Source organism: Felis catus, chromosome B4 (genome assembly GCF_018350175.1).
Source record: "Felis catus isolate Fca126 chromosome B4, F.catus_Fca126_mat1.0, whole genome shotgun sequence".
Classification (NCBI taxonomy): Eukaryota; Metazoa; Chordata; class Mammalia; order Carnivora; family Felidae; genus Felis; species Felis catus.
Window position 1 is genome coordinate 94,671,144 of NC_058374.1, and position 19,855 is coordinate 94,690,998.

General features: G+C 44.5%; 1 long non-coding RNA gene across 1 annotated transcript; it reads right to left on the bottom strand.

The window, feature by feature from the left end:
* Positions 1-586: 586 nt before the first annotated feature.
* LOC111561389 lies at positions 587-19,216 on the bottom strand. Its single transcript, XR_006600865.1, has 6 exons — positions 14,046-19,216; positions 12,700-12,826; positions 10,096-10,155; positions 7,961-8,194; positions 2,017-2,165; positions 587-978 (listed from the first exon to the last, which is right to left on the bottom strand). It is a non-coding gene; the product is annotated as an uncharacterized LOC111561389 (long non-coding RNA).
* Between the last annotated feature and the right edge of the window lie 639 nt (positions 19,217-19,855).

Here is a 19,855-nt window from a genome sequence, read left to right on the forward strand (position 1 = left end):
TGTGGGGTCAGCGGCAGCTGCAGGGGTTTTGGCAGCAGCTGAGGTGGCTGCGAATTTGATTCTTAATTTATAAGTTTGAGTAGCAAATGCCATTAACCCAATAGTGGTAACTTGTTATAAAGTGCCCCGTCCGGGGGGCAGCTGGGTGGCTCAGTCACTTAAGCATCTGACTCTTGATTTTGACTCAGGTCATGATCTTACAGTTTGTGGGATCGAGCCCTGTGTGGGACTCTGCACTGAGCTTGGAGCCTGCTTGAGATTCTCTCTCTCCCTCTCTCTCTGCCCCTCCCCTGTGCATGCTCTCTCTCTCAAAAAATGAATACACTTAAGAAATAAAGTGGCCCACTGGGCCTTCTGTAAGCACGGGTGGCTGAATCTCAGATTTATAGCTTATGCTTCCACAAACTTAGACTTTAATGTTCTATCCTTTGTTTTCTATATCCCACCAGTCTTGGGGCAGGCGGTGAAGGAGGAGGAGGGAAGGAAGCGTTCACTAATACAATCACAAAATTGTGTTTCTTTGTCCCTGCGGTGACCTGCTGTGCAGGACTCCCCCCCCCTCCCACCCCACCACCCCCCTTCTCCAGTTCTCAGTGTCCCTGAGGGTATGTCATTCATGTACAGCAGTGGTCTTTAGTTGTGATGTGACAGTTACCATTCTCCTTTTCTCTTTTGTGGCTCTTTGAGGCGTTATCTCTGGTCACTGCCACTGCCCGATTTAGCGACTCACCCACTGATACTGACCAAAGATGCCACAAGGAGCTGCTGAAGGTACTGCTGTTACTGTCCATCAGTGTCGGTGCCTTGGCAGAGGGGTTGAGGGCTTTGTCTGCCAACACGGCCCCCAGAGGTGCCAGGTCTGCTGATGCCAGTGCTTGTCCTCCGTGGACCCTGGGCTAAGGCAGCTCTGTTTTGGCAGCCTCCTCTTACGACGAGTCGGCCTTGATTGAACTCATGCCAGTTGGATCAGGGGATGATCTGAAAGTTGGATTTTATTACATTAAGTGTTTATTTATTTATTTATTTTTATTTCTAAGGGTTTTTTAAAATTTTTTTTTAATGTTTATTTATTTTTGAGACAGAGAGAGACAAAGCATGAATGGGGGAGGGTCAGAGAGAGGGAGACACAGAATCTGAAGTAGGCTCCAGGCTCTGAGCTGTCAGCACAGAGCCCGACGCGGGGCTCGAACTCACGGACCGTAAGATCATGACCTGAGCCGAAGTCGGCCGCTTAACCGACTGAGCCACCCAGGCGCCCCTCTAATGTTTTTAATGTTTATTTACTTCTGAGAGAGAGAGAGAGAGCACGCGCATGAGTGTGGGAGGGGCAGAGAGAGACAGAGAGAGACAGAGTGAGAACAGGGGAGGGTCAGAGAGAGAGGGAGACACAGAATCTGAAGCAGGCTCCAGGCTCTGGGCTGTCAGCACAAAGCCCGATGTGGGGCTCAAACTCACAAGCCATGAGATCATGACTTGAGCCGAAGTCAAACGCTCAACCGACTGAGCCACCCAGGTGCCCTAAGGACTTTATTATATTAGAAACACCTCCCAGGAGGCTGCATTTTGTCCTAGAACCTAAAACATGTGGACCTCTATCCTTGCTCCCCTTGGTCTGTCATTTTTTTTTAAGTTTATTTTTTATTTATTTTGACAAAGATACAGAGAGCAAGGGGAGAGGGGCAGCTAGAGAAGGAGACAGAATCCCAACCAGGCTTCACGCTGCCAGCACAGAGCCCGACCCAGGGCTTGAATTCACAAACCTTGTGAGATCATGACCTTTGGTCTGTCATTTAAAAGACCCTGGGAACTCATCCCATAGCCAGACATGCTTGAATCCTAAGTGAATATAGATTTTAGACCAAAATGTAAACAAATACATGCAAATGCAGGGACACCTTCTGACAGACTTTCCACGGTTATCAAATAGTGCTTTATATAATTTTACCCCTGAGGCAGAGTGAAACCAACTCATATCAAACCTTTTTAGAAATGCAAATGTATCACACACAGCTTTACCTTAGCTCCTGTGCTCTTGGATGCAGAAGGATCTTGAGGACAAAGTCCTCCCAGGCAGCTCTCCATGCCTTATGCAAACCAACTGGTGCTTGGCTAATCTCTCAAGGAGACGGTGCTCCCGACCCTTGCAGCTTGCTGGTTTCTGTTTCCTTTGTGGCAAGAGCAAAACCAAACCAACAAAACATGGAGAATAGCACTGCTCCTGAGAAGCACATAAACCCAACTGGAATATTCTCCGGGGGAGACATTTTCTCTCCCCTGACCCAAAGTTCTCTGACCTTTGAAGTTTTAGAAAAATGCACAATTATTGAAGTCTGCGCACTAATACTTCTTTAATGTGTTTTAATTTTTTTATTCACGTCTTAGAGACTTTCTGGAACAGACTGTTTTTTTAAACAAACCAAATTTAGGACATCTATTTAAATCTCTTTTGAAATGCAAAGAATTTTTTTTTTTTTGATAAATAGTGATTTACAAATGGCACCATTCCATTTCCATTATGACACTTTGACAGGTTATTAAAATTATGTGTTCACATGGTTATTTTTCGACCAGGGGACTGGAAGATGGAGAAGATGATAACAGTGGTGAAAAGAAGGAATAATATGTGTGTGTGTGTGTGTGTGTGTGTGTGTCTATGCCAGAATAAGGTAGTGAAATGTTTTCCTCAACCCACTTAAGATTCCTGGCTGGGTCTCAAAATTAAACTGACAAAGACAGATTATCAGGGGAGAAGCACGCAAATTTGTTTAGTGCAAATTTTACATGACACAGGAGCCTTCATAAGGAAATAAGGACCTAAAGAAACAGATAAGCCTGAGTATTTTTATGCTATATTTGCTGAAAAGTGGACACTCGTGTAGAAACACGATAGGCCAAAAAGTATGAGGTAAGTGTAGTAAACTGGGGGAAACTTAGTGAGGCCCGTTCAGATTTTTGTTGGTGGTGTCGCTTTGTCTTCAGAGATAAGAACACTCCTTTCCTCCGGATACAGGGAGAAGATCTCTTAATTGGGGATTTTATAATCTGTTTCTGAAGAGAAGAGCTATAGGAAGGGGCCCATTTTGCTGTTTCTCCAACTCCTTCAGCTTAAAGTATTCAATAGGGGGTTCCGGTTCAAGATGGCAACCCACAATTGGTTGGGAACGCAAAACCTGGGGCTTCTCCCTAAGGATCAAAGGGCTCATACCCTACCTTTGGCACCCCAGCTTTTAAAATCAGCATCTGAGAGACAAGCTCCCAAAATATCTGGCATTGAAGACCAACAGGGTGCCTATATATCAGACCTGCAGGGCTATGGCAAACCGAGTCTCTTAAAGGGATCGTGTGTTGACTCACCCGATCCTGGGCCAGTGCAGAAGCAGCCCTCTGAAAAGTGCCCAAACTTCATGCGAAACTCATTTCTTAATTTTAAAGTGTTGGTCTAAGGTGGCAGGAGCCTGCAAGAATACCCTCCAGGGAAAGAAGTTGTTGGATGCCATCTTGGTGCTTTCCCTCAGCCTTGCTAAGGCCAACAGGCACCATCTTTTTTTTTTTTTTCCTTTCCCTTGGGTGTGGGCTCTATACTCCAGCTGGCAGGGGCCATCTTCCATGCGCTCCCTCTTCCTTGCTGAAGCCGGCAATCACTGTCTCTCTCTTAAACTTCCCTCCTTCCTCCTCCTCTTTTTTTCTTTCTTTTTCTTTTTTCAAACTTATTTTCCATGAGTCTTATCTTTGAACTTCCTCTCTGTCTCACTCCAGCCAGTAGTGCCATCTTTATGCTCTCTGCTTGTCACTCTCAAGGGCCAGTATCTCACAGAGGGAAAAAGGGGAGCGTCTGGTGCCTTGGTTTTTACATCTGGTGACCTGGGTTTCGTCGCTGCCACCTAGGAGATGCCCCGTGACTGCCTAGATCTGGAAGCCGTGCAGGGGTTGGGGTGTGTGTGATCCTGGGTCCCATAAGATGTAACAATGGGGGAGACAGTTCTTGGCAGGCCGCTACTCCTAGGGCACTCCGCAGACAGCAGACTGAAACACACCCCAGTCTTCCTGAGAATGAGGCATATTTGCTTTTCCAGGAACTTTGGACTGAGGGGCAGGCTTCTGGTTTGGCACACGGAAAGGTCTCAGAGGGGCTCTTGGTGAACAGAATCTTTGCATTCTCCCTCTGCCTTGCCCTGGCTCCCCTCTATCTTACAGAAAAGAGTTTATACCCTTCCCTGGCGCCCTGGTTTTTGTGGCTGCTGCCTAAGAGATGCCCCTTGATGGCCTGGCTCTGGTGGCCAGGGGGGATGTGTTCCTGGGTCCGACAGGCCTGTAACAATGGGAGAGACCGTTCTTGGCAGGCCACCACCCCCAGGGCACTATCCAGACAGCAGATTGAAACACAACCCCAGCCTTTCTGTGAAAGAGACCTACTTGCTAGTCCTGGAGCTTCAGTTTTAGGGGGAGGCTTCAGGTTTGGCACACATTTAGAGGCTACAGAAGTGCTCTCAGGGAGTGTAGCCAGAGGGACGCCATTTTTGCACTCTCCCTCTACAGCCCACTGATAGCTCAGAAATGAGCTTGTATGCTTGTCTGGAGTCTCGGTTTTTGTGACTGCTGGCAAGGGGACACTGGACACCACCAGATCACCTGGCTCTGGGGGCCAGCTAGGCTTATGCTTGTGGAATGTATATATTTGCCTTCTTCAGAAGCCTGGGGGTCCAACTTCCAATCAGCCTGAATCTAGGTGCTGATTGAGATTCTCCCCTTGGGACACTGACGGGTCCTGGCACATCCTCAACTACTGGGAGCTATTAAAAATAAAATAGGCTGCTTGGACAATCACAGAAGTTTGAGAGACAGCTAATAGCTAGGAAGATAGGTCAGGGTCGAATGACAAGGCTTATCTCCTACTCGAGGCCACTCTTTCAAGACCATGAGAGGTGGCTGTTCCCTCTACTGCATAGAAACGGTGGTTGCCAGAGGCTGGGGGTTGAGGGTGGGCAAAATGGGTGAAGGGAGTCAAAAGGCACAAACTTCCAGTTATGAAATAAGTAAGTCACGGGGATGCACGGTGACTGTAGTCAATAATACTGTGTTGTATATTTGGAAGTTGTTAAGAGAGTAGATCTTAAAAGTTCTCATCACAAGAAAAAAAAATCCTGTAACTGTATGTGGTGACAGATGTTAACTAGGTTTATTGTGGGGATCATATCTCAATATATACAAATATTGGGTCATTATGTTGTGTGCCCGATACTAATATACTGTCATATGTTAACTATACCTCAGTAAAAAAAAAGGAAAAAAAATATTCAAGATGCCATATTTGAGGGTAGTGTATCCTAAACCCCATTACTGGCCAAACATCAAGGGGTCCTTATATTCTATCTATATAACACTCCCATGTCGGCACAGGCTCACAATTGTATTTAGGATCTTTTCACAGGAAGGTGATAAGAGTATTCAACCTAGTCTACCAGGTGTTGATGAAGCACCTTTTATGTGTCTCTCATACACAACAGGGGTCTAACGAAACACAAATGCTTTTGAAAGCACCCTCCCACTCTGAGTTGCTTCCCTTAGCTGTTGCTCCCAAGGACCCTGAACAGGAAAGATTAAAACCCACTTCAACTCCACTTCGGCTGCAACTTACATTCAGTCTCGTATTTAACCAACTTTCCCAAGGCCGAGACGATTTTGTATACGTGGATTTGCATTTTATTGGCTCCCTCACCTCAAAAATCGCCCAGGATTATATAAGGCAGTCTCTCTCTCTCTCTCTCTCTCTCTCTCTCTCTCTCTCTCTCTCTCAAGTGGGCCTATCCTGAGCAAAGGGAAATGCTCGCCAGGAGTAACCTGCTCGGTCATACCTGCTGAATTCAGTGGGATCCGGGAAGAGCACATGGGAACCTTTAAGAAGGCCCCATCCTTTAAAGTTGGCCATGTTGTATTTCACTGGCAGTAAATGAAAGGAAAACAGAGCTCCAATAACTGGCTGCGTTTGTTTAGTGCCCCAGAGCAGGACTTCTCAAACTTTAATGTGCATATGACGAAGGGATCCTCTTGAAATTCTTGTTCTGAGGCAGTAGGTCTGGGGTGGGGCCTGAGAACTTGCCTGTCTACTAAGTCCTGCACGATGTTGATGCTGCTGGTCTGGGGACCCACTCTGAGTGGCAAATCTTTAATTTGCCAAGGGTTTTCCTATGTCATCCCATTCAATCCTTAACACAGGCCTGTAAGGTACTGGACACATCCCCATTTTACAGAAGTGGAAGCAGCTTCAGTGAGGAAAACAGGATTGCTTAGGGTATGCAATCAGTAGGACCTATACGCAGTCATCTAAATCCAAAAGTCCAGTGTTTCCTCCCCCGTGACTGTGACCCTCCACCCATGACGTCACCCGGGTCACTAGGCATCAGGGCTTTTGATTTCAGAGGGCTGGTTCTGCAGCACGCCGCCGTGTGTTCCTCGTCCTTGAATTGTTAAATCTGCTCCTGGGGCGCCTGGGTGGTTCAGTCAGTTACGTGTCTGACTTCGGTTCAGGTCACGATCTCACCGTTTGTGGGTTTGAGGGGCTCTGCCCCCACAGTGCGGAGCCTGCTTGGGAGTCTCTCTCTCTCTCTCTCTCTCTCTCTGCCCCTCCCTGACTCCTGCTTTCTCCCTCTCTCTCTAAAGAAACTGAAAAAAAAAAAAAAAGCCGCTCCTTGCTTGTTAGCATGTTTTGGTTGGTGACTCTGTCATCCTGCATGCTATCCTTCCCTACTTCATACTTTATCCATGGGTAGGTATAAAATTCCTGGTTTCTCATATCTGAATCATAAATATAGGCTTTTCAGTGATGTTTGGAGGCTCAAGTATCGATGGATACATAGAGGACTGATCTATAGTAAGTAAAACAGGCAGTATATGGAGAATTGCAATGAGAGATTAGACATCTTCCTATTGATAATAACAACAGAATAAGAATAATAGTATATGCTAGAAGTTGACAAAAGCATAATGGGTAAACAGAGGGGCTTGGGAGTTGGTTTAAAAGTTTATTTATTATTTTGGGGGAGAGAGAGAGAGAGTGCGAGCGAGTAGGGGAGGGCCAGAGAGAGGGGGGGAGAGAGAGATTCCAAAGCAGGCTCCTCACTGTCAGCTCAGAGCCCGATGCGGAGCTCAAACTCATGAAGTGTGAGATCATGGCCTGAGCTGAAATCAAGAGTCAGACACGTAACTGACTGAACCACTCAGGTGTCCTGGGAGTTTTGAATCCTGGTTCTGCCTCTTACCAAATGAGTAACTTTGGCTCAGTCATTTAACTTCTCTGCGCTTTGATTTCCTTGTAGCTTAAAAGAAGATAATACGGTTTTTGTGACAATTAAAATATTTAATTCATAACTATGTCCAGCACATAGTAAGTACTCAATAAATATTAATGAGCATCATTATTACCAGTCATACCAACCTCCTTAATTTTAAGATAGAGCCACAGAGGCCCGAAAAGCTCAAGCTATTTCAACATTCATTAGGAAACAATCATGAGGCTTTTGCTATGCAGCAGACATTTACTAGTTGATGGCTAGACTTCTGTTATAAAATGGGAAGTCGGAGAGCTGCTAACCAAACACAGACCCGCCGATTTCTGTTCTATTTTGGAGAGTGTGAGCAAATGATCACCACACTCACTGCCACTCTGGCTTTTTAACGGGGTTTTGATATTCCACACGGTTCCTTGGGTGGCAAGCATCACCAAATGAGTAACTTGGGGTCAGCATCTTCCTCCATTTGTCTTCTTGGCATGGAGGGCCCTGCAGTGTGGACAAAAAGGCATGAAGCCCGGAGCTGAGCCGCGGGGGCCGCAGAACCGGCTGACGGGGTGCCTGGCGTGCAGGTCAAGAGTGCTCTCACAGCCTCGTGCGGGGGGTTGCTCTTCTCACGCACACGTTTCCAACCCCACCCAGAGACTGTTGGGTTTAGAATCAGCATCACTTACCTGGCTGAAGTTAGTGCTGTGGGCATCTCTGTCCCCAAGGACGGTAAGGAATCTAGTTACCCTGGGCTGCGGGGCAGGGGCATCGGTTTGCAGCTGACCTGCCGGCCGCATTATACAGTTCTCTATTGCAAAGCCTTTGTGTCCAGAGAATTCTCTGGCTCTGAACTTCGCTACTTTTGTTTGGAACAATCTCGCCCCAGTCTTCAAGTTTCAGGCAAGGCACCTGGCGTATAACTAAGGGATAAGCAGAAGAAATAAAAATCTTTTATTACTTGAGTGAAGCCAGGTATGTGCAAATAAACAATGAAGAAGTGCAAATGACCTCAAGAGAGGAATTGTATAAACTCCCAAGGGACTAGTCCCCATCTTTACAAACCAAGGGTTGCTTAACATTTCACTACTTTGTTTTCCTCTTCGTGCCGAATGCAAATTTATGCTCGTTGGCAGCAATCTAGGGGGCACATTCCCTTAAAAATTAAGCCTCTTATTTCAAATATTTGTCTCACTGCAAATTATTTCAATGTTATCAAATAATTCTTCCTTCAACAATAGCTCCTGTATGTGAAGCCTGTGCATGCAGAAAACCCAGACATGTTGAAAATAGACCTTCATAGACAATCTAGCCCAGGGGAGTTCACTGCCCCAGTTACAGTGTTTTTGGATTGCACAGGATAAAGGGCTCCAAATTGAGGAATGTGCAAGATGGGAAAAACTGTGATCTTTTGTCTTTATACAGGGAAGGAGGAATTAGTGATACTGACCTCCCAATGCACTGAGTTATGGAATTGGACAAAATTCAAATTTTTTTAAGTTTATATTTGAGAGAGAGGAGAGCGTGTGAGCCAGTGGGAGAAGGGCAGAGAGAGAGAGGGAGGGAGAGAGGGAATCCTAGGCTGATAGCACAGAGCCCAATGCAGGGCTCGAACTCACGAACCATGAGACCATGACCTGAGCCGAAGCCAGATGCTTAAGTGACCGAGCCACCTAGGCGCCCTCAAAATTCAATGTTTCTAAATGTGGTTTTCTCAGAGCAACATGTGCAAGTGACTTCAGAAGTTGAATGGGACTAGTAAGCTCATCGCTGAGGCCATGGTTCTCTCCTATACACCCATTTCACTGTCCAGTGGCAACTATTTTCTGCTCTTTTAAGCTCTTTGTTCTTGAACGAGGCCCATGCTTCTAAAGAATATGCTTATGCTGGGGCGCCTGGGTGGCGCAGTCGGTTAAGCGTCCGACTTCAGCCAGGTCACGATCTCGCGGTCCGGGAGCTCGAGCCCCGCGTCAGGCTCTGGGCTGATGGCTCAGAGCCTGGAGCCTGTTTCCGATTCTGTGTCTCCCTCTCTCTCTGCCCCTCCCCCGTTCATGCTCTGTCTCTCTCTGTCGCAAAAATAAAAAAATAAAAAAATAAAAAAAAAAAAACGTTGAAAAAAGAATATGCTTATGCTGCTGTTGTCCACCAATTTTAGACATTACAGTAGATGAAGATTTAGCTCAACTGCCTTCCATTTCATCCTGCAAGATGTTTATACCAAAATTCTGTAAGTTTATGTTCTGTTTTCATGATTCTGAATGCAACGTCATCATTGCCGAGCTGAGAAGACTGATTGCACTTTCTCTAAGTTGTATTGTTGTTGTTTCCTACAGCAGTGGGGACATTTTCCACCAGGTACACATTTCCCTTACTTCATCAGGCCAGTGACCAGAATTTGCCAGACTTGTGGTCGACAGATGTCTCCGCTAACAGCACATCTTCGGGCAGCGTATTTATCTGGATTGATTCCCTCCGGCTCCTGCCTAACCTCGTTGAACAGCAGAACACGACACCCCGCCATGACCTAAGCTTCGTAAGTAAGACTTAGAGATGGCAAGGAGAGAGAAGAGCATAAGTAAAGGCGAGAGGCAACCATGAGGATGGCATCATCTGGAAAGGATTTTCTGAGATCTTTAGATGCTGCCTGCTATAAAATCTTACTACAACATGGATGTCGATACCAAGTCAGGGGATAGATAGCTTTAGAATCGCTGTGAGGGTTTTCCATTCTCTTCATAAATATGACATGTACATCTGGACAGCCTAAAAGTCTATTTCATTCGGAAATGTATTAATTGGCTCATGAAACCTGGAAATCACTCACCCCGTGTTTTGCCAGCAAGCCCCTTATGGCGGTGTCTTCCTCCTTCTCCTTTCCTTGCCACTGTTGAGAAAAGACAAGCATCTGCCTGCGGTTGCATTCCAGCCTCTGAACAGATCCCCCGGAGTACCGAGCATAAAGGGATCGAAGCCTGTGCAACCACACACAGGCATGCACGCAATTACACACATCCCCAGAAGTAACAAGCACGCACAGACTCACACAAACACACACACACACACACACACTGATCTTCACTGGATTTCCATCTAATCCTCCCTGATTCTTTTAAAGCCTTTTTTTCCCCAGGAAAAAACTAAGAAACAGACTCTGAATTATAGAGAACAAACTGATGGTTATCAGAGGAGAGGTGGGTGGGGAGATGGGTGAAATGGGTGATGGGGATTAAAGTGTATTCAGGATGGAAAAAAATAGGAAAGGTAATAATGAATGGACGAATTGGCAGGGAAGGGATGATGGAAAACTCGAAAAGCATTCCTGTTGCACTCTCGCTTTGAAACCCAAGGTATAGAAAAACATATTTATAATAACCAGTGCAAGTTACTGCAGATGGTAAGCCAAGGGCATGAAAGCGAAATGCTGGTTAGTAATTTTAATAAAAACTGAGAATTTCTCTGCTTCAGTTTCCCTGTTAATGTCCCTGCTAGGGATGGGACTAACTGAAAAGATTTATAAAGTGGTCAGTCTTCTCATGACCAGTGGAGACTCCTAAACTTTCTTCCAGGCTTGTCACTGGTATTTAGTCCAACACAACATGAATTGAGACTTTCTTTCTGAAACTTTCATTTTATTTTATTTTTTTCATTTGTTTATTTATTTTTGAGAGAGGGAGAAGAGAGAGAGAGAAAGAGAGGAGGAGGAGGAAGAGGAGGAGGAGGAGGAAGGGCAGAGAGAGAGAGGGAGAGAGAATCCCATGCAGGCTCCTCACTGTCAGTACAGAAGGGCTTAGATGCAGGGCTGATCCCATGAACTGTAAGATCATGACCTGAGCTAAAATCAAGAGTCGACCCTTAACCCACTGAGCCACCCAGGATCCTCTGAAACTTTCATTTTAAAAGCCATGAATTCCACGCAGGGAAAGCAAAGCTTCAATCTGAAGCACAGGCCTTGCTCTTAACTCCCCTTCCTCTGACTCCACATTTGCCAAGAACATGGCTGACTATAATCTGGTTTTCCATATAGAGTTTCCTATAGGGAGCAAATATTTGATCAACTGACATAAACATCCCAGTCTGCCTGGACGCTTTGGTTCTCATTGTGAATGAACTGGCCTTTGGGTTTTTTTGTTTTGTTTTTTAACGTTTGTTTATTTTTGAGAGAGAGCACACGCGCACGCGTAGGGGAGTAACAGAGAGAGGGACACACAGAATCCAAAGCTGGCTCCAGGCTCTGAGCTGTCAGCACAGAGCCCAATGTGGGGCCCAAACTCACAAACCTGAGCCGAAGTCAGATGTTTAACCAAGTGAGCCACCCAAGCGTCCCTGGCCTTTGGTTTATATGCCACTTGCTTGAGAGGTGGGTTTACATGAGGCTGACAACCAAAGAGCTGCTATGTTATGGTGCTCTAACAAAATCAAATTAATTAACCTGCACATACATTTGAGAGCATCCATTCACTCCCTTTCTGCCTACAGGCCTACTCCTGCCATTTGCAGAGCCCAGGACAGAAGTACAAATGGAGGACTCAAGCTTATGTCTTATTCCCCTTTTCTTCACATCGATGGCTTTATTCTTCACATTAGGGGCCATGTGAGCATCCATGAGGACACCGCAGTCACCAAGTCAAAGGTCTGCCCCGGTCCCTGCCTGCCCAATCGCCACTCTTTGGTCATCTCAAGGGCCCAGGGGTGTGCATAGAGTAATGGCTACCTTTGGGAGGACAGACCCAAGACAGAATCCCAAGCAAGATCTGCTGCTTGCTACAGGCCATTTGATGAGGATGGTCTACGTGTGGCAGGTTGACTTCAGAGAGGACCTGTGTCCTTGACTTTAGGGTCTCCTCACTATGTGGAAAGGGTTTTGCAAAAGGAAGGGCCTGGGGAACCTAGTTGCCCAGTTCTAAGGATGATACTGCCTACGTGGCCATCCTTTCCCCACTCCGAGGACATTCAGGAGTGAATATATTACCTTGTTGGATGATCTATCTCAGCTCACTGAACCTGCAATACTTCCTACTAGAATGTAATTTGCCAAGTTGTGGCCGAAGGGGAATCTGACTCAGGCCTGTGGACCATAAGCAAAGCCATATCTTGTTTGAAATTGCTCTCTAAAGACCTGGAAGAAACTTTGGGGTTTCCTATGAATATTTATAGAGGTTCCTCAGGCAATTGGACTGAATTCTGAACTATGTAGAAATGCAGTCAGGGGTCACAGTCTCATCTGTCTTAATTACAGGGTCAAGGACAGAGAAGACTTAACTGCTAATGGAAGCCCTTAATCTGACTGAACCTGAACCGTTTGGCCCAGAGAAATTAGCACACAGTGATAGCTAATGTTATTCAAATAGTTTTAAAATAATCTAATCTTCCAGAGCTCTGTGCCTGGCTGATGGGAAAGAGAAGGTGAAAGGAACGACATGGAACTTACTTGCTTATAAATATGCTTTGGGGCAGAATGGTTGCAGGAGCGATCTCATTTTGTTCCAAGAGATTTCACTGCTGTTTCAAAAACACTCCATTCGGTCTGGCTAATAGAACCAAGCCACAGAGCTGCGCTAAGAGAGGGGCAGAAAAGGATTTTAATCTACGTAGCCAGCTGGTCTGTCCTCTAGATTATACAGGGGGAGGAGGAAGAGAAGAGAAAAATGTAAAACACAATGCGACACACAGAGCAGTGTGATGTGATTACCCGAGAGAAGATGCCTTAAAGGTAAATGGATGGGAAATCAATATTTATAAAGTTCTGGGTGGGGGGAGGAGTTGGCCCTTTCTGCTAATATCGAAACGGCTGAAGAGCTGTGGTCAGGAGGACTGGCCTGTTTGGCTGCTCACTCAATTTTATATCTGGCCAATCATCCATTCATTCAGCAAGTATCTAAGTATCGGCCATATGCAAGGCACTGTTTAGCAAGAGATCATTTCTAAGGATCCTTATCTTTCACCTCCTTTCTTCTACTCTCCATCCTCAACCTCATCCTGAGGGAGGTAGCGTCACACAATAATCAGCCACTCAGGCCATGTAACCATTATTTTGCATCCTGGAGCCTTGGATTCCGCATCTGGAAAACAGGGATAGTAATAGTGCTTAGCTCGCATTGGTGGCTTGGCACACACTGAGCTCCCAGTAAGGGTTAAATACGAATAACGTTGTGAAAAGGATAATAATAAGTGGCTTCAGAGGCTGTTGAGGCTCACTGGGAACCACCTTTGGGAAGAAGCGGAGTTTGCCAGAAATGAATCGAGAATGTTTGTAATGTCCAATGTTTTGCATTTCTTTTTTTTTTTTAATTTTTTTTTTTAACGTTTATTTATTTTTGAGACAGAGAGAGACAGAGCATGAACAGGAAAGGGTCAGAGAGAGAGGGAGGACACAGAATCGGAAACAGGCTCCAGGCTCTGAGCTGTCAGCACAGAGCCCGACACGGGGCTCAAACTCACGGACCGTGAGATCATGACCTGAGCCGAAGTCGGACGCTTAACCGACTGAGCCACCCAGGCGCCCCTGTTTTGCATTTCTTGAGCCTGAAGGAAACACCATCATTAGTTGGGCGTGGGGTGTGCTAGGATATAAGCAAGGCTTTTGAATCTGTGATATTTGTTGGGGCCAGAAAATAAAACAGTTTTCATTTACCCTCTTAAGTTGAGGGGCAGAGGCCCTGAAAAATAGAGTGATAAGAGGCAGATTGGCAGGAGAAAAAGGCTTATTTCATATGACTATGGCAAGTCTGACAGGAATGAAGTGAAAAGTCCAAAGAGGCCGGAAGGCTTACGTACCATTTTAACGAAGAGTGATAAATGCGGAGACGGGATGCGACAAAAGAAAAAGAATCTGAGCTTCTGAGCTTGTGGGAAGTTAAATATATGTGGGAAACTAAGGGAAGATAAGGGTTGTTCATTTGAGGCAGGTTTAAAATGCAGATTTCTCTCAGTGCCATCTCTAGGCTGATAAGAGTCTTGAGTTGTCTCCGATGATTGTCATTCTGCCCTTCCTGGTATTAGAGCGAGGAGCAGGGGGGAGGCCAGCGCAAAGGGAAATTCACGCTCTGCTTTGAGGCAAGGCAGGGCGAAGGTAGAAAGCTTTGTTCTGCGTCTATGATTTCTCAATTCCTTTAGTTCAAAATAACCCTTCTGCCAAAATGCCGTACTTTGGGTGGCATATTATTATCCACACCGTAGTATTTAATAACTCTCACACGATACTCTATAAATTGGGTATCTTGTGATGTCCATTTTATATTTGGGTAAACTGAGGTTTGGAGAAGCACAGTACTTGCCACGCTTACAGAGACGGTAAGTGGTCGAACTGGGAATCAGTTCTGGAAATTCGGGTTTCACGAGTCTCGAAACAGCCCCCTCAGCCATCAACCTCCCTGGAACTCTGTGGACACAGCAGTGGCAGAGATCCTGAAACAGCCAGGATGACAAATAAATTCCAATTCTAACCATTAGATGAGGGAGAAAACTGCTCAGGAGCTGGGCACTGGACTCTGGTTATTGTTAAAAGGAATTCATCATCTGTCAGATGACAGACTTCTATTATAGGAAGAAGGGAAGCAAGTGCTGAAATTCTGAAGGAAGCCTCCAAGTCACTCGTCACTGTGGTTCCATAGTGACCAGTCATTTCTTCCTCCTTGGTTTGCATTGGCACTTGGTAGAGTCCTTGGGCATTTAAGTGGCTCCTTGTTTGTGGAATGAGAACATTTTGGTAGATTGGTGCTCCTCTCCGTAAATGTGACAGAAACTGCTCTTCTGGAGAAAAAAACAATTAGGGCCGTCAAGACTCTTTAGGGCGGACTAATCGGCTTTTATTAGGAATCATTGTGTGCAAAATGAGCACGGAGAAACTAGTTGTAGAATCTGGCCATACAAAACAGGTTGTTTTGTTTTATTTTGTTTGGTTTTAACTCAACAAATCTAAATTCACAAAGCCTAACTTCAACCCCTGAAACTCAAATCTCAAACAATTGGCTCTTTTGCTTTAACTGCAAATTTATCCCAAGTGTTGATTACTTGGTCTGCCTTCCTACTCGAAGACCTCCACAATTCAGCCACATGTCCTTTGGTTTCCCACTGAATGGCTGTACATATGCTTCCTCTTGGGGGATAGGAACTCTGAAGTCATTCTCCATTGGTGAGCCATTTGTAGACTGATTCCTGGTCATACAGATTCAGTCCCCATGTACCCACACAGTCGTATAGGCTAAAGTAGCATGATGCTAGAGCAAGTATGAGGGGAAATTCCGACGCCTAAATGCAGACATGCCAACACACAGGCAACTGATGTATTATCTCCACACAAAAACGTCTCTGCTCAGGATCAAACGTAAGCTCCTTCACACAGAAGAAAGTCCGGGCCAGTAGTTACAAATACAGTCCCGGAGACAGAGCTTAGAGAAACCAGGTCCTGAAGGTGCTGCAGGAAATCCAAACACTCCATCCCGAAATACGTCACTTTGGTAAAGGGATCATTTTGAGTTGGAGGAAAATGAGAATCAACAGATGCAGAAAGAAGCCTTCTTGGAACACCCATCATCGGACTAAAAGCAGAAACTTCTGAGAAATGAGGACTGTCCTCTCCTGGGGAAGTTTTATGGCAATGAGGTAGATGGGAAGTTGGCACCAAGATGAACCAGCACGAACAAATCTTCCTCTGTTAATTTTCCCCATAGATTTACCTTCCCACCGTTGGCTGCCCTCGAAGCCTAAAACCCTGTCCTTTCTCTTATCACTTCTGTACACATTTATTCTTCCTTGTTAAGATGCTATATAAGCCCCAAGTTCTAACCACCACTTTGAGTTACTTGTCACGGAGTTTCTCCTATGTACATGCATGCTGCACATGTTAATTGGTTTTTGTTTTTGTTTTTTTTTCTTGTTAATCTGCTTTTTGTCAGTCTAATTTGTAGGGCTCCAGCCAGAGAACATAGGAGGCAGGAAAGTAACAGAGAAAAATTTTCTTTTCCTCCCCTACAATGCCAACAGGAGCCCTGATCAAGCTGAGCTGAAAGCCAGAACTATGACTAGATTTTTCAGACACGTACGTCAGAACACTTTTGTTCTGCCTAAGCCATCTTAGGTGGGTTTTTCCATCACTCACATTCTATTTCCTGGCTATCAGAATTTTCCCCAATATCGAAGCCTGTTCAAATGCACCTCTTTGTGAAGCCTTCCTTATTCTCTGAAGCTTTTCTTATTCCCTTTGGTCAGAGTGGTATCTGTCTGCCTCTCTCCCTCCTTCTATTCCCCTGTAGGACTCAATCGGTGCTTCTCTAAATGTCCTTACCAAAGACACCTTAAGTGCCTCGGGACTCTGGAGCTGGATTGCTTACATTGTAATTTTGGTTCAAACACCTACTGGCTATGTCGTATAATAGAATGTAACTTCAAGCCAAGATCTCTGTCTTGAGCCCTTTTCCTATTGTGCCACACATCTTGCTGTCCCATCCCCTGTGAGCAGGGCCTGTATTGTAGACCTATCTTAGAATTCCTGTGTTGTCCTCTGCCCTCCCTCTCATCAGAAGAATGATATTCCCTTGGCCTACTTACTATGCTCAGACTCCAGGTCTTTGCCTGGTCCTGCAAATATGTTGGAATCCCAGGCTTCCTAAATCTTCTCCATTCTAATGATGCCTGGTCAGGATTACGACATAAACCAACTATCTCAGTGACTGACCCCTTCTTCTGGATTCTGGAAATGTCTGGTGCTTAAAGACAGATAAGTTTGATCTAGCAGTCTATCTTGACTATAAATAATTCATTCCACAGAATTAGAAAGTAAATTCAATTCCCTGACTACTATAAAATGTATTTTAAATCTGTACAGTCGGTCTTGCTTTTTTGTTTGTCTGACAGGCAGTCTGAAGGGTTAACTGTTGACAAAAGCCCTTCATTCAAATGAATAGACTCTGAAGAGTTTGTGGAAAGAATATTAAATCCAGATGTTCTACTAAGATGTTGTCCTTGAGCTAATGGGAAAATAAAAACAATATAATTTAACAGAATCAAAATGTACGTAAACAGAGAACAGAAAGGATTAAAGGCTTTTTAGACAATAGCCTGAGTTATGGTCCCATTTCTTCCACTTAATAATATATGACCATGGGCAAATCACATAATTTCTCAGTGTTCCCTTCTACATAATGGGATTAATAATAAGCTATTCTATCCCTATTATTCTGGGCTGGGATGATAATCTAACTGGCTGACATATAGTTGCTTTGCTACACACAGAAAGTATTGTTGTTATTATTCCTATTTCCCAGCGACCCAGGGTGTAAAATCTAATTTCTTAGTGGGACTTTTACACAATATTTGGTAACTATTAAAGTACAGCATCCTCAAGAAATTCAAGCTTAATTCTTTGCGGAATGGCCATATTTGTTTTGTGCACAAAGAAAGTCATGTCTTAACTTAAGAAGTCTATTCCTGCTACTTTTGTGTTTAGATTGACCACTCTAATTAGATTAGGTGACAATAATATGATATAACTACATAATTATAGTTCTTACGGCAGATGGATAAAAAATAGAGCAGAAAAGCAAGTGGGAGAATTGAATCCAGGTTTAGATGTTGGGTTAAAGTTTCTTAAGGTTTGTTGTTGTTTGTTGGGCTTGAGCTTACCCCGTCCTAATCAACTTTGGGTTTCTCTGCTTTAACATCATATAGCTTATTTTCAGACTCCTCATCATTGGTGTGAACTTAGATTCTTAGGTGTCATGGAATTTGTTTCCTTAAAAGTATCCCTCAGCAACATTAATATCACTGAGGTCTGCCCCTAGATTGTCACTATGTTGACATTTGCACTGATGTTGCCAAAGCAATTTGTGTAAAACCGACAGTTCCTTAGCAGTAATCAAGAGAGTGACACCAAACTTTACTAAAAATCATTGATTGTATTCTTATCCACCGTTAACTTCTAATCTTGACTTCCTGAATACCTCCACGTAGGAAAAGCCTCACACAGGATGGCCACATAGTGTCTGGGATGCTGGACCACTGAGGCACTGAGCGCATACATGTCAGGGAAGTCAAGGACATCTGGACTTTGGTTTGGGCAACACAGGAACTCAGGATGAACTGGGACAAACGAGAGATTAGAGGACCTTCTCCTGGTTCTGGGCTCCAACCCAGACTCTGGACAGATTCAAGCTCTAATAATGTCTAAAATGAAATTCTGCCCCAGACAGGTGGGATGGGAGCTTCGAGAGAAAAAAAAAAATGAAGTTGATTTAAAGGAAATGAGAAAATGCCAATGGTATAATTCTGGCACATTTGAGTTTGTGGGTGGAGATGAATATCTGCTACTACGATAATGTGTGCTGCATTTATATTCTCCCTGTTTAGGGGACAGCTTATTTTATGGAAGATGCGTCATTGTGTGGCACTGCTTTTGTTCTAAAGCCAAGCTGAAGTTTATTATGCTCTGCTGAGACACTAATGTCTTGCAGAGTGTTTTTAAGGCAACTGATGACACCCCGGAAAGAGCAGGATCAGAATTTGGAAAACCTTTGGCACATTCTTTGGAGAATGGACAAATATAAGAAGAAAGGAGTCTAATAAGGGAAGAAACAATTCACTAAAAGAAGAAAAATAAATGGGGGTAGAGAAAGTTGAGTTTGAATACATTACCCACTTAGTCACTGGATCAGAGGACAAACACAAATCAATAATTCCAGTCATCTCCTGGAATAATTCTTTTTTTTTTCTAAATAACACTCCTCCTCTCATGTTAAATCCACCCAGATCAGAATTTTCCTTTTGCTCCCAGAACCCACCCCATCCTAGCGAACCCACTTCATTTATTTCTTCATTTGGAAAATATGTTTTGAATACTTCCAGAGGTGCCAGTCATCACATACATAAAGAAAATACCACACAGTCTTCACCATAACCACGAAAAACAATCCCAGTTAAGTTTATTTCTTTCTCTTCTAGGCACAAAACTAGATGCAAACAGGCTAAGAGAAGATTAAATAAGTAAGTTGCCTTGATTATACAGCTAGTAAAGTTGCAGGGTGGGATTTAACTTTAGGGTAGGCTAAGTTCAAATGTAGATGACAGGCTCAAAAACAGACCATTCGCTGACCATTCCCTGTATTTAAATATTTAAATCCCATGCCTATCTGAATTTCAGAAAGGACTTCACTACCAGGAGAAGGCCTGGCAACCTTCCCTGCAGTTAAGTACAGTCAGGTGATGGTGTAAGCCAGTAGAATGTGGGTGGAAGTGATGTACGTCACTTCCGGGCCTGACCCCTAAAAACCTCTCTCACAATCCCCCAACGGGCTCTATTTTTCCTTGTCTGTCAGCCAAATGTTAATAAACTAGTAGAAGATTTGGAGGACGGAGGGGATGAGGAGATCACAGGATGCAAGAACCTGAGACCTTAAATGACTATGGGGAGTAAATCAGCCCTGACTAACTCCCACTGGACCAGACATGAGTGCGAAAAAACCTACCCTTATTATTTTAAGCCACTGTGAGAGTTGAGACTTGTTTCAGGAGTTAGACTACCATGAATAATGCATGCGTCCTTACATAAAGTGCATAGTCCAGTAGCGAAGACGGAAATATAAAAATATCAC